The sequence below is a fragment of the Apodemus sylvaticus genome, chromosome 20 (genome assembly GCF_947179515.1).
Source record: "Apodemus sylvaticus chromosome 20, mApoSyl1.1, whole genome shotgun sequence".
In the NCBI taxonomy this organism is placed as follows: Eukaryota; Metazoa; Chordata; class Mammalia; order Rodentia; family Muridae; genus Apodemus; species Apodemus sylvaticus.
This window is the reverse complement of record NC_067491.1, coordinates 54641893-54655658: the sequence shown is the minus strand read 5'-3', so window position 1 is coordinate 54655658 and position 13766 is coordinate 54641893. Positions and strand designations below refer to the sequence as shown.

Genomic DNA, 13766 nt, shown 5'->3' with positions numbered 1-13766 from the left:
CCTCAAAAAGCATCCACCGTTTTAGGAAGAAGATCGCCCCAAACCATTCAATAGGCAAGGAGGTCGCCAAGCCAGACTGCAACAGCATCTTGACATTTCTGACTGTTGATGGTTAGAATGATTGTCTGTGGCTAAATAAACTTGAAGCTGCTCTTAGGTGTTTCAACTATCAGAAATTAATGCATTTGCCCACACATGTACACTAATAAAAGGTCTGGGTCCTGAAAAACATGATGTTATTATAATATTGTTAAAGCCCCTATTTGTGAAACAGGAGAAAATACTCTAAAATGAAGACCAGTTCTACTGCAACTTGCAGCTAAAGTCTTGGGCTACAGACCTTGTACAGATGCGTTAAAACTTCTTAACAGTCCACAGGACTGGAGACGAGGCTAAATGGGTTCTCAGCACCTACATGGTGGTTCACAACTACCTGTGACTCCAGCTCAAAGGTTTCTAACACCATATAGTATGTATAAATACATTCACACACACACACACTCTAATACAATATATACAGATTGCCATACTTGGTTAATCATGGGATCTTGTTTTCTGTGGTTATATTTTTTTGGTATATGGTTCAACAGTTACTGTGTGGGCTGAGGGCTCAGGCCTCTCCTCCACACTCCTTGGTTTTTTCATGACAGGGCTTCCCTGTGTAGCCTTGACTGTTTTGAAACTCACTCTGTAAAGCAGGTGAACCTGGAACTCACAGATCCACCTACCACTGCCTGGCTAATCCCCCCATACACAGAGAGAGAGAGAGGGGGGGGGGGTTCTCTGTGTAGCCCTGGCTGTCCTGGAACTCACTCTGTAGACCAGGCTGGCCTCGAAATCAGAAATCCACCTGCCTCTGCTCCCAAGTGCTGGGATTGCAGGTGTGTGCCACCACCGCCCGGCCTGGCTGACCTTTTGTTTAATTTTTTTTTTTTAAAAAAAAAAAACAAAAACAAAAGCAAAAACAAAACAAAAAAAAAGTAGGTGTGTTTGGTCTGCATGTACACCTACTCACCAGTAGAGGGCATCAGATCCCTTTATAGATGGCCATGATCCACCATGTAGTTGCTGATCATCTCTGGACTTCTGTAAGAGCAGCCTGTATTCTCAAGAGTTGAACCATCTCACCAGCAAAGCCCTCTAATCCCAGCACTGGAAAGGCAGAGGCAGATGGATCCCTGTGTTTGAGGCCAGCCTGTTCTATAGAGTAAGTTCCATGGTACACAGAGAAACCTCGCTTGAGAGAGAGAAACCTCGCTTGAGAGAGAGAGACAGAGACAGAGAGACAGAGAGACAGAGACAGAGAGACGGAGAGACAGAGACAGAGAGAGACGGAGAGACAGGGAGAGAGAGAGACAGAGAGAGATGGGGGAGGGGGGAAGAGAGAGAGAGAGAGAGAGAGAGAGGCCCTGACTGTCCTGAACTCACTCTGTATGACCTCTGCCTGCTTCTGCCTCCAAGTGCTGGGATTAAAGGCCTGAGCCGTCATTGCTAGCTACGATGGATGGCATCTTTTGAAGTTGTGCTTGATTTCGCACAACTGAAGCTGATGACCACCAGTACCTTGAAATTGGTGATCATGCTTACTTTAGAAAGGATATCTATCCCGTGGTTTAAAAAAAAAAAAGGGATGCACATGCACCGGCCTATGCCATTAACCTCAGCGCTGGGGTGTGGGGGCATTAACCTCAGCGCTGGGGTGTGGAGGCATTAACCTCAGCGCTGGGGTGTGAAGCAGACTGATCTGAGTTTGAAGTTTGGAAGGAGTGCATAGTGAGAGGCTGTTTCAGAATACAGAAAGTAAGGAAGAAAGAGAAAGGTTTCTTGAGGCCTTTTTTGACCCTGAACTCAGTCCTCGAGACTCGCTTGCTTGCATAGGGATTCACAGTACTGTGAACTACTTTATGTTTTTGAAAAAGATTACAAAACCTAAAGGCATGCCACACTTTGTACGTATGTAGGTGGTTTTTCCAGTGTGAGTTCATTTGTGCAGTTGAAGGTGACTAGGCAGGGAGAACTGGAGACATGGTAAGCTGAGGCTGAGAGGACCCAGAGCAGACGGGCTCCAAAAAGACAAAGACATTGACTACAGCATTGCCCCACCCCTGCCCCACACCGTATGTTTCTTTTAAATCTTATATCTAATTTTGTATAATTATTATCTATATTTAAAATGTTAACTGTTTCATGTCTTGTGGGGGATGTGTAGGACTCCATATGCGTGACTTGTAGGAACTGACCACAGCAGCGGTGTCTTAGGGTCATGTCTCTTATCCCGCAGGGCTGCAGTGTTCTCACCTCTCAGGATGCTGCTGCTCCCAAGGACAGAGATGTCTGGAATTTGTTGCCTATACTGCAAAGGTCTGACTGGGAATGGGGACTCCATAGGATGGAGTCTAGGTAGACAGGTTACTCAGTGATACACACACACACACACATCAGCATGCATGCATGTACCCACCCACACATGCACAAATCAGCATGCATGCATGCACCCCCAAACACATGCAGAAGTAAATAAAAATAATGAAGAAAGTGTATACTAAGGTCAAGTTAAATGACTAACAATGAGTCAAAAAAGAAACTTTGAAAAGACTCAATTATTAATGGAGTGTAAACTTGGAGGTGTAAATATAAAACAGAACCCGCAGGGGTTCTGTGTGAGCACTGCAGCACCTGGACAAAGGACAATCAGGTTCTGAGTAGGTGAATTGACATGGCGTGTTCGATGATAGGAAGTCTTGGCTCCGCTTCACGAGGGCACACCGTCCACTCAGGAACATAAAGAAGAATCTTGACCCATACGTCATGATGAGTCTCAAATGCAATACGCCGAGGGAAAACCCAGACTCCAAGCATGTGTGCTATACAAACCCACTTCCAAAATGCAGCAAAAGTATAATCTAAGGACCGGAGAGATTGCTGAACAGAAGTCCGCTCTCGCAGAGAACTGGACTCCAGTTCCCAGCACCTAGGTTGGGAAACCCACAATTGCACATAACTCCAGCTCCAGCTCCAGGGTATCCAGCACTCTGGTCTCCGCAGCAAGCACGTCAGACACATGCCCACACATAGACACCCGTGTCGAAACTTAAATGATAATGACATCTTTCTAAAAAGCGTGCCTCTAAATAGTCCTGTCTAATCATGAACTCCTGATGCACCAAGGGTTGGCCTTGGACTTGAAATCCCCCTGTCTTTTCCTCCAGAGTGCCAAGATTAAAGCCACGAACCACCGCTCCCAGCTACATTTGAAAGTTTAAATGTACTAAGAAGCTATGTCCATTGACAGCCACTTGCTAGGGATTGCTTATTAGTTTTCCCCAACGGAGTTGCACTGGGTATAGAAGCCAGACTTACGCGTAGGCCAGTGTTCGGCGGCCAGTGCTCGGCGGCAGATGGTCAACACGGAATGAACTCAGTGGTGGTTTTGAAGATTGGCCTTGTGTTGCTTATCAGGGTCTATTGTTTCTACGGCATGCTCTCGGGTTTAGGTTTTAATACTCTATTGTTTGAGGCTGTGGGTGTCCGCTTGTATATATGTACTTTGTACCTTTTGTTTTATTCTGGTTTGCTTTATTCAGCTGATTGTCTTCTAAACAGAGGAGGAAGGCAAGGTGCTGGAGGAGGAGAAGCTCTGGGAAGAGGAGAGGGACGGTGAATCATGATCAGCACATACTGTATGAAAAATATTGTTTCCAATAAAAATAAAATCATTAAAAATAAAAATATTTAAATGTAGTATTCAGGTGGAGCGAAAGGTGATGACATTAATTTATTTTCCTAAGTGGACTAGACAACAATATAGGGGAGAGTATTCACCTAAAACAAAGGAATTGGCAGGTAAAGAATAATTGTTTTCCGTGTATTATTTTTAACAAGGACATACATGTAATGGGTAATATTTAATAAAGAGTACCACCCCACCAGGCCTCTTTCCCAAGTCCCGGCAGGTCTCCCTCAGGTCAGCTCTCGCTGTCGCCACTGAGCCAATCTTTCCCAGCTAGCTCTCACAGCGTCCTAGCTGTGTTTCCTCTCCGCCACAGACTCTGAAAACAGTGGGAGTCCCACACTTCTGCCCAGCACCCACTCCTTCCAAGTATCCAGTAAAGCATGACTCTTAAATTTGAATAGTTCATCAAATATATTTATGTATATAAAACTCCCGATTACATAATGTTAATTTACAATGATAAAGTCTTATCCCAATATTTCTAACTTCTCCAAAACACGAGAAATGCATCTGAAGCCTTCTGGATATCCGTGTCACCCTCTCTCCCTGCTCCTGTGGTCCACTGAGCTCCCCCTCCTCCCCTCCCTTCTCTTAGCTCCTCCTTCTCCTCTCCTCTTCAATCACTGGCCTCTCACTGCCTCAAAGTGAATGGATAGGAAAAGGAAATATCTAGCAACACATACATTTTCTGCAAAAAACAGAAAACAAAAAAACAAAACAAAACAAAACAAAAAAAACCCTACTTAAACATGTTATGATGGGAGGAGACAGGAGGGTTGTAATGAGCATAAGCCCAGCCTGGCCTACATTTAAGTACCAAAGGAGCAGAAGCTACTGGAGAGTGGTTAGAAGCACAGGCTATTCTTTAGAGAACCAGGGTATATAATTCCTAGCACCTTAACATGGAGGCTCAAAGCAGCTATAACTCCAGCTTGAGGGAATCCAATGCCCTCTTCTAGCTCCCTCCAACCTCAGATGTACATATGTAACACAGACACAGATGTAGACAAAAGACCCATACGTTAAATAAAATTTCCAAAAGTTAGAAAAAGAAAAGAGAAAGATGGGGTGGGGTGGGGTGAAGGGTGGGGATGAAGGAGAAAGGGACCCAGGGACAGAGTCAGGTGAGGCAGAACAGTAAGCCTACTTCAGGCCGCCTCCAAGACCTATAGCCTGCCTGGTATGTCGCTTTTCACTCAAACCTTATTAAACAGTCCTTGAGATTTCTTCTGGGCTCACTTGTTAAATTCTGTTATTATTAAGATATAATCTCCGAAAAGAAAACCCAGTTCCCTGGGAATATCAGGAACTCAACGCATAGTCCAAACAGCTCTGAAACCTGTGATCCTTCTCACGAGCTGCCCAAGTAGAATAACATGTGTGTGCCACCACACCTGGTAATAAGTGACATTCACAGCCAGTCTCAGCCCTGGGAAGGACTGATCTCCAGAGGGAGCACAGACTTAGTGGGTGACACTGTCAGATCAAAACCAAGCATTTATTTTAATCAAACTTGCTTCTGAAACATTTCTATTGCATAGGTTTTTTTGAGTTGAACCAAGACATCTTCCCACATTTTCCAATGCCAGGAATTCTCAATGAGTTCTTTTAAGTCCTACCAGAGTGACAATGGAGACTTCACAAGTTCCATACTTTAGACTACCCTAAAGCGAATTATTTCACATCTATAAAAGAACTTGAGATAACGGGAAGATTTCTAAGATATATATATATATATATATATATATATATATATATATATATATATATGAAGGGTTTCCCTCTAGGAGGACTACCACAGTGTCTTTGGAGGGCCCCGAGAGAACTAAAGGTTTTCTTTCCCCATAATGTGCATAAGGTTTCTCTTCAGTGTGAGCTCCTCCACATCTTCTCCATGGTAAGAAAGAAAGTGGAAGACTTCATCATATTGCCTGCAGCTTTTGTCCAAAGGGCCTTTCTCCAGTGTGTCTGCTTCTAGTTCTAAAAGTTACATAAATTAAGAAAACCAAGCTTCTCTCTAGGAAGGTAAGTTTGACACTTTCCCACACTGCCAGCAGTCTGTTTCACGCTCACGTGGGTTGATTTCTGAGGTAACAAACAGAAGACATTCCAGCATTACTTACAGGAATCCTTATGTGTCCTGCTATGAACTAGTGAATGTCTTTACAAATAAGATGACCTCAGACAGCCCCTCTTGAGCATCTTACATTCATGGGGCCTTTCGCTGGCGAGGATTCTTTCACACGCTTGTGGCTTACCCGCATTGCTTATGTTCACAGGATTTTGCTGTCCTATGAGTTATTTTATGCTTCCGAAGAGAGCTGTCAGAACTGAAAGCTTTCCCACACTGCAAACATGCACATATCTTCTCTCCAGAGTGGTTCCTTTCATGGCTCTGAAGGGGGAAGAAGCAGCTAAATCCTCCCCACACTGTTTACACGTGTAGGGATTCTCTCCAGTGTGCATCCGTTTGTGGAACTGAAGAGAACTGTGATTGTTGGATGACTTCCTGCACAGCTTGTGTTTGTACAGTCTATGCAGTGTGAAGTTTTTCATGTCTTTTATGGTTGCCAAAATGAGCGAAGGTTTTCCCACAGTGTTTACACACATAGGGCCTCTCACCGGTGTGAATTCTTTCATGTGCTCTCAGGGAACCAGAACACGTGAAACCTTTCCTGCATTGCTTACAAGCACACGGATTCACACCACTGTGAAATTTTATGTTTCTGAAATTGATTCCAGAGTGAGAAGGCACTCCCACACTGCTTACATACGTAACGCTTTTCTCCAGTATGGATTTGTTCATGCATGTGAAGGTACCGAGGAGCAGTGAAGGCTTTTCCACATTGCTTACACACGTAGGGTTTCTCTCCAGTGTGACTTCTCCTGTGAATCTGAAAGTAAGCAGAATGAAGAAAACCTCTCCCACACTGCTCACACACATAGGGTTTCTCACCGGTGTGAATTTTCGTGTGTCTTCGAAGGCAAGCAGAACGAGAAAATTTTTCCCACAATGATTACAAAGAAAAGTCTTCTCACAATCTGAAGTCATCCTATGTCTTAAAGGTTACCTAACCGAACAAAGCCTTTCCCACACACCTCACACACGTAGGGCTTCTTAACGCTGTGACTTTTCTCACGCCTTTGGAAAGGACTAGGATGAGTGAAGCCTTTCCCACGCGGCTTTTGAACGGAAGATTTTTTTGTGGGGTGATGTTCTTTATTTCCTTGACCACATCGAAGAAAAAAGTCTTCACAGTCCTTATTTTTAGAAGGTTTCTTTACACTGGGAGCACATTTATGCATCTGAAGGGACAGGGAATACATGAAACTGCTCCCGAACTCCGTATGTTTATAGAACTTAGAGTCACAGAATTTCCCCACCAATTGGCTGCTGCAAAGCAAAAAAAGAGACCATGACTAAGACAGGGTTTACTAATGACTGAACAAAGAAATGCTGGTTTCATTCTGGGAAACAGTTTGTAACGTGTACAGACTGCATGCTTTCCAATCCACTAAGGACACCTACAAAACAAACAGTGGGATTAAGTATCGATGTAGTTAGTGTTTGTTCATCGAGAACACTAAAAATTCACATAGCATTTCAACACAGATTTGAACCCACAATCTTATGCATACTTGGATATGTAATGATATCAACCCAAATTATAACCTTCCTCCCCCCTCCCCCCCCACAGGGTTTCTCTGTGTAGCCCTGGCTGTCCTGGAACTCACTCTGTAGACCAGGCTGGCCTCGAACTTAGAAATCTGCCTGCCTCTGCCTCCCAAGTGCTGGGATTAAAGGCATGTGCCACTCTGCCCAGCTATCTTTTTTGTTTTTTGTTATTGTTGATTGTTTCTACTTTGTTTTTGTTTATTTGAGACATCATTTTATTGCATATCCCTGGCTATTCTGAAAATTACTCTGTAGACCAGGCTGGCCTCTACTTCACAGAGATCCACCTGCTTCCGCCTCCTGAGTGCTGAGATTAAAGGTGTGTACCACCACCTCCCAGTCAATCTTCTGTTTAAATACATGCATATCCAGGAAATAAATTGAGAGTCCCATTGGGACAGTTAGGAATTTCTATTTTCTTATCATGATCAATTTGTCCCCATGACTTGTGGATAAATGAACATAACATTGAGATTGTCCCCATGACTGGTGTATAAATCAGTGTAACACTGAGTTTTTTGAATGTGTTCATTTGCGGTGCTTGTGGGTGTGCATGTGTACTGTGGTACATGGAGGTGCTCACGACAACTTTCCGAAGTACTCTTTCCTTCCATGTCAATGAAGCAGGCTTTCTCTGAGAAGTGCTGGGACAACAGGTGTGTGCTGTTTTATGTGGGTTCTGGGAACTGAACTCAGTCCATTGTAATTACAGGGCCAGCACTACTGCTGGCTGGGCAATGGTTTTGTTACCATTTTGAAATCATGAGGATGTCCTGGATAGTTTTCTGTCAACCTGACAGAAATGTGGAATCATCTGGAAAAAACAAATCTCAGCAGAGAAAGTGTATTCATTAGATCATCTTTAGGCAAATCTGTGGGGGCATTTTTGTTAATAATCATCAGTGTGAGAGGGACCAGTCACCTAGTAGGTGGTGTCATCCCTGGGCATCAGGTGGTCCTGATTATATAAGAAAACAGGCTGAACCAGCCTTGAAGAGCAAGTTAGTAAGCAGTTTCCTCCATGGGTCTCAGTCCCAGTTCTCTGGGCCTCTGACTGTCTTCATTTCTTGCTTTGTCTTCTCTTAATGATGGTCTGTGACCAGAATGTGTAAACCAAATAAACCCTCCCCTCTGTCCACATAGGAGAAGGCTGAGCCTCAGGTACAGGGACCAGCAGCATATTGGAGATACCAGCAGGGTGGGTCGAGCACCCAGGACAGCAGCAGATGACCTGGACTAGCCTGAGCCTAGGAGACCATCTGTGTGTTTCCAGTAGCAGAGCTGGGGACATGGAGCTGCCTAAGACCTTGGGAGCCCAGGAGACGGTGCATCCATCCCAGATGCGGGACACTGAGTTAGGGATACTGCAGGAGGTTGGTCCTGCTGTGCTTTGACTGTGACTATGCCATGCTGTTTTTATTTTAGAGGAAGAAAGGATATATATATATATATGTATGTGTGTGTGTGTAATTGTAGGGACCCACAAGTCAGAGATTTTCAACTTTTTACAGACACATTTAGTTTTGAAGGAGAACTTACACTTTCAAACTGCTGAAATTTCTTAAGAAATTTATGTTTTAAATTGTAGTATAGATAATAACAGAACATCCTGGAGACAAATAAAAAGGAAAGGTTGTGGTTTACTAGTAAGGTTTATGTATCAAGTTGACAAAGTGTCAGTTGTGCTGATTACTATTTCATCAGGGTGACAAAACCTCCAGTCTTATGAGGATGTTCTCTCTTCGATGGAGAGAATGCCCCCACTGGATTGGCTTCTAGGAAGCTTTTGGAATTTTCTTAAGGACAGGTTGATGTGGAAGCACCCAGCCTATAGAGTTGTTCTGTGGATCCTGTACATGTGGTTATGTAAGAAAGCAAACTGAGTAAGACAGCAGTAGCAAGACAGTAAACAGCATTACTCCGTGGTGTCTGCCTTCAATTCATGTCTGCAGGGTCCTGCTTGAGTTCATGTCCTGACTTCCCTTGATCACACTGCTAACTACACGGTGAAATCAACTCTTTCCACTCCCCCGGCCTTGGCGCACAGTCTTGAGTACAACAATACACAACCAAACTGAGACATTCTGGATGTCACAAAGTTTCTATATGTGAACTATAACACATCCCATGTAACATGATCTAGTTATTCTCAGTATTGTAATATTTGGCATCTCCTAGGGTTGAAGCATAAGACACAAATTTGGGGGGAATTTTTCTTGAGATAAAATTTGATGCTTGGTATGAAATCTATCTTTTACTTCTTTGGAAAAAATCTCTTTTGCAACAGCTCTCTGAAATATGGCCATCTCTTGGGAAAGAAATTACCTTAGTTTGCTCCAGAGATTTTCATACTCATTTATAGCCTTCTGTTTGTTGGACTTCTTTCCTAAATGTCGAATCAGAGAAATAGTTAAGAATTATTTATTACCAAAAATCTCAGATTACAGGTAAATTCATGGTGTAAATGATTACATCTGACACAATCACCCCAATTCCCTTGTCCATATTCCAATTCGTACATCAACGCTGGTTAACTAGAAATGCCTGTCCTTGACGGATCACAAAAGCCAACGCCCGTGTGTACCTAGAGAGGCCAGGTTCCTCAGAGTTTCCTGCATCACATCTTTGTAGAGCTCCTTCTGGGATGAATCCAGCACAGCCCACTCCTCCTGCGTGAACGTCACGGCCACATCCTCAAAGCTCACTGACTCCTAAAAGCACACACATACATTTCCAGGAAAGTGAGCCTCGTGGTACTGCAGATGTACACAGAATTCATAAATGGTGACATGACACTCTGCCCCACAAGGGTTCAAGCTGTCCTGGTCATCACACCCTGCAGCTCATACAGACCACGATCCCACAGTCACAAATGCTAAAAGTCAACTGGAGCTTCCCGGGAAAGAAACATCAAAGTAAGATGAGCTCTCGTGCAGGTGACTGTGCAGTTCCTCTTTCTGCACTGCATCTTTCTAACAACTGTCATCCCAAGTTCTGTTGTCTAATGCCCACCAGGGCTCAGTATCGGCTGTCTGCAGAACGTGTGTACTTGGGCACAACAGTTCTCCTGGTATCTGAGAACTGAGATCTGGAGGGATTCCTTCCCATCAGAGCTGTACAGAGTGGGGTGGATTTCTCAGACAGTTGATGACAACTACATTCTAAGCTTAAAACAACAACATCCTCTTCTCCCTATGAGTACTAGCAGTGATCTTATGGTGATCAGAAGGATGATTTCAGCTTAGAATCCCACATAGTCTCTAGATGTGAGTCTATATCATTTGGGTTGGTGGACACTGCCCGTACATCTTTTTAAAGTCTTGATTTAGTGTGTACTGTGCGTGAAGAGTGTGAGATGCCACAGAGCTGTAGTGAAAGTCTGCGCCACCTTGTGGGAGTTGGTTCTCTCTTTTTAACTTAAGAATGGTTCTAGAGATTTTCTTCAGACCATCAGGATGGCACAGCACCTGCTTTTATCCCCTGAGGTAAGTTGGCATGTTTTTTGTGTCAACTTGACACAGGCCGGAGTTATCACAGAGAAAGAAGCTTCAGTTGAGGAAATGCCTCCATGAGGTCCAGCTGTGGGGCATTTTCTCAGTTAGTGATCAAGGGGGGAAGGCCCCTTCTGAGTGGTTCCATCCCTGGGCTGGTAGTCTTGGGTTCTATAAGAGAGAAGGCTGAGCAAGCCAGGGAAAGCAAGCCTGTAAGGAACATCCCTCCATGGCCTCTGCATCAGCTCCTGCTTCCTGGCCTGCTTGATCAAGTTCCAGTCCTGATTTCCTTTAGTGATTAACAGCAGCATGAAAGTGTAAGCTCAATATTCCCTTTCCTCCCCAACTTGCTTCTTGGTCATGATGTTTGTGTAGGAATAGAAACCCTGACTAAGATAGTATGTCTCTGATTAATACTTCTTACAACTTGTTAGGAACCTGAATACCTCTGCTGTGGTTGCACTAAAGGCAGGCATTAGGATGTACATAGCTGGGTTCTTTAGTCCACCCTTAGTCAAAAAGCAAACAGGACTCATGACAAGTAGTTCTTCTCAGCACTCTCCCATGCTGCTTTCGGTTGCTATGACATATCAGCAAGACCAAATGAAACTTGGGCAGGAGGGTGTTTATATGGATTACAGGTCACAGTCCATCACTGAGGGAACCTCGGCAGGAATGTGCAGGCAAGAACTGAACCCTACACACTGGATGAACCATGGGTACTGGCTTGCTTCCACTGGCTTGCTGGGCTATCCTGTTTGTAGAAGCCAAGGACCACAGGTCCTGGGATGTCAACACCCACAATGGAGTAGGCCTTCCTTCATCAATCAGCAATCAAGAAAATGCTCTGGGGAGATGACTCAGCACTTAAGAGCACTGACTGCTCTTCCAGTTCAATTCCCAGCAACCACATGGTGGCTCACAACCATTTGTAATGGGATCGGATGCCCTCTTCTGGTGTGTCTGAAGACAGAGACAGTGTACTCGTAGAAATAAGATAAATCTTTAAAAATGAAGAAGAAGAAGAAGAAGAAGAAGAAGAAGAAGAAGAAGAAGAAGAAGAAGAAGAACAAGAAGAAGAACAAGAAGAAGAACAAGAACAAGAAGAAGAAGAAGAAGAACAAGAACAAGAAGAACAAGAACAAGAACAAGAACAAGAACAAGAAGCAGCAGCTACTCTGAAGACAAGCACACATGCCAAATGGGCGGAACCAGTTCCTCCAGTGAGATTCCCATTTCCCAGTTGTGCCAAGTTGACAACCAACTCAGTCACCTCACTGGCCCATCACGCCGTTTGTATTTGAGAAAGTCACTGGATAATGCATCAATTGAAAGAGACACCTATTCCTGGAGTTCCAATTCACCACCTGTCCCCTCTGTAATTTCTTTTTTTTTCTTCTTCTTTTTTTTAAACTTCTGTAATTTCTAAAACACACTTTAAATTCAAATACTGATGAGCTCTATTAGATGCAAGGAATGCCTTCATGAATATCTACAACCAGATCCCTTCCAAGGGTGGGCACTCTGCTCCCTGCCAGAAGCTACGGGTTGTCAAATAAAATGCGCAGCAACAAGTGTGAGACTCCTTCCCTTGAGTTGTTGGTCAGGAGTGTCTCAGAGGCACCCCCTTCCCCTAAAAATTTGACATTGTCTTTCAGCATTGCCCTTGATTACCCATTATGTTACTGCCGAGGGAGAGAAACCATCTACACTTGTCATTACCTTTCAATCCTAAAAGCTACAGTAACAATCACCCTGGAACATAAGTCCATTGTGCAATTGTATCAAGGTTAGAGGGGTAACAGATTACATTCTAATTGGATATGAGCCCCATTCTGCAAGAGGAAAAATATGTCTGGTCCTGTAAGTCTGACCCAGAGATGGAAAGGTCACAGGCCTCAGCAGAAAAATCTACTATTATTTTACTAAATGGTAATATTTTTAAAAGATTTATTTATTTATTATATGTAGGTACACTGTAGCTGTCTTCAGACACCAGAAGAGGATGTCTGATCTCTTTATGGATAGTTGTGAGCCACCATGTGGGTGCTGGGATTTGAACTCATGACCTCTGGCAGAGCAGTCAGTGCTCTTATCCACTGAGCCATCTCTCCAGCCCCCTAAATGGTAATATTTTAAAAAACAAAAATTATCTCTATACTCATAAGTACAACTCTTATCCTCATGAGAAAGTTTTCTGTGTGCAGTGAACACGACGCAGGAACTTACAAGTTGTCAGTGAAGAGAGTGTGTATGGTGTGCTCAGACATGAATCTACACCACACCTTGCCCCTGTCCATCTTTCCCCAGGTTCAGGGAACCCTGAACAAGTGATGGCAGAGTGACTCTAAAAGCCAGAGGTTGGTCATAGTCGACACTGTGTCGACTGGACAGGACAGGACTACATTTATAACCAGAACAACTGAGTTGGTCTGCAGGGCATCAAGCCAGCTGCCATTCCAGCATAGATGGCCGAAAGGCTGACAGGCCCCCAATAGTGTTTCAGGAGCTCTTGTCAGCTAATGGCTGCCCGGAGAGGGAGAGTCAGTTTGCTCTAAGAGTACGGCCATTGGTAAATCAACTGTGCTCTAGTGCATGGCCTTACGAACACGCATTTAAAGCAGTAACAACCGAACAGTAGGTTATCAAAGGAAAAAAGATTAATGGGGGATAGATAGGAGATGGAGACTTTAGAGGAGCAGCGTGTGTGTGTGTGTGTGTGTGTGTGTGTGTGTGTGTGTGTGAATGCGCTCGTACTGCCTTACATGTATGGAGTTATGTCTTACATGCATGGAATTCTAAAGCATACGTAAAAATAGTAACTTAAAAAAAAAACAAATAAAACCCAAACAAACTGTTACTTTTA

The 13766-nt window shown here is 43.8% G+C and overlaps 1 pseudogene; it reads right to left on the bottom strand.

Moving 5' to 3' along the window:
• Nucleotides 1-5848: 5848 nt before the first annotated feature.
• Nucleotides 5849-13200, bottom strand: LOC127670561 (zinc finger protein 14-like; annotated as a pseudogene).
• Between the last annotated feature and the right edge of the window lie 566 nt (nucleotides 13201-13766).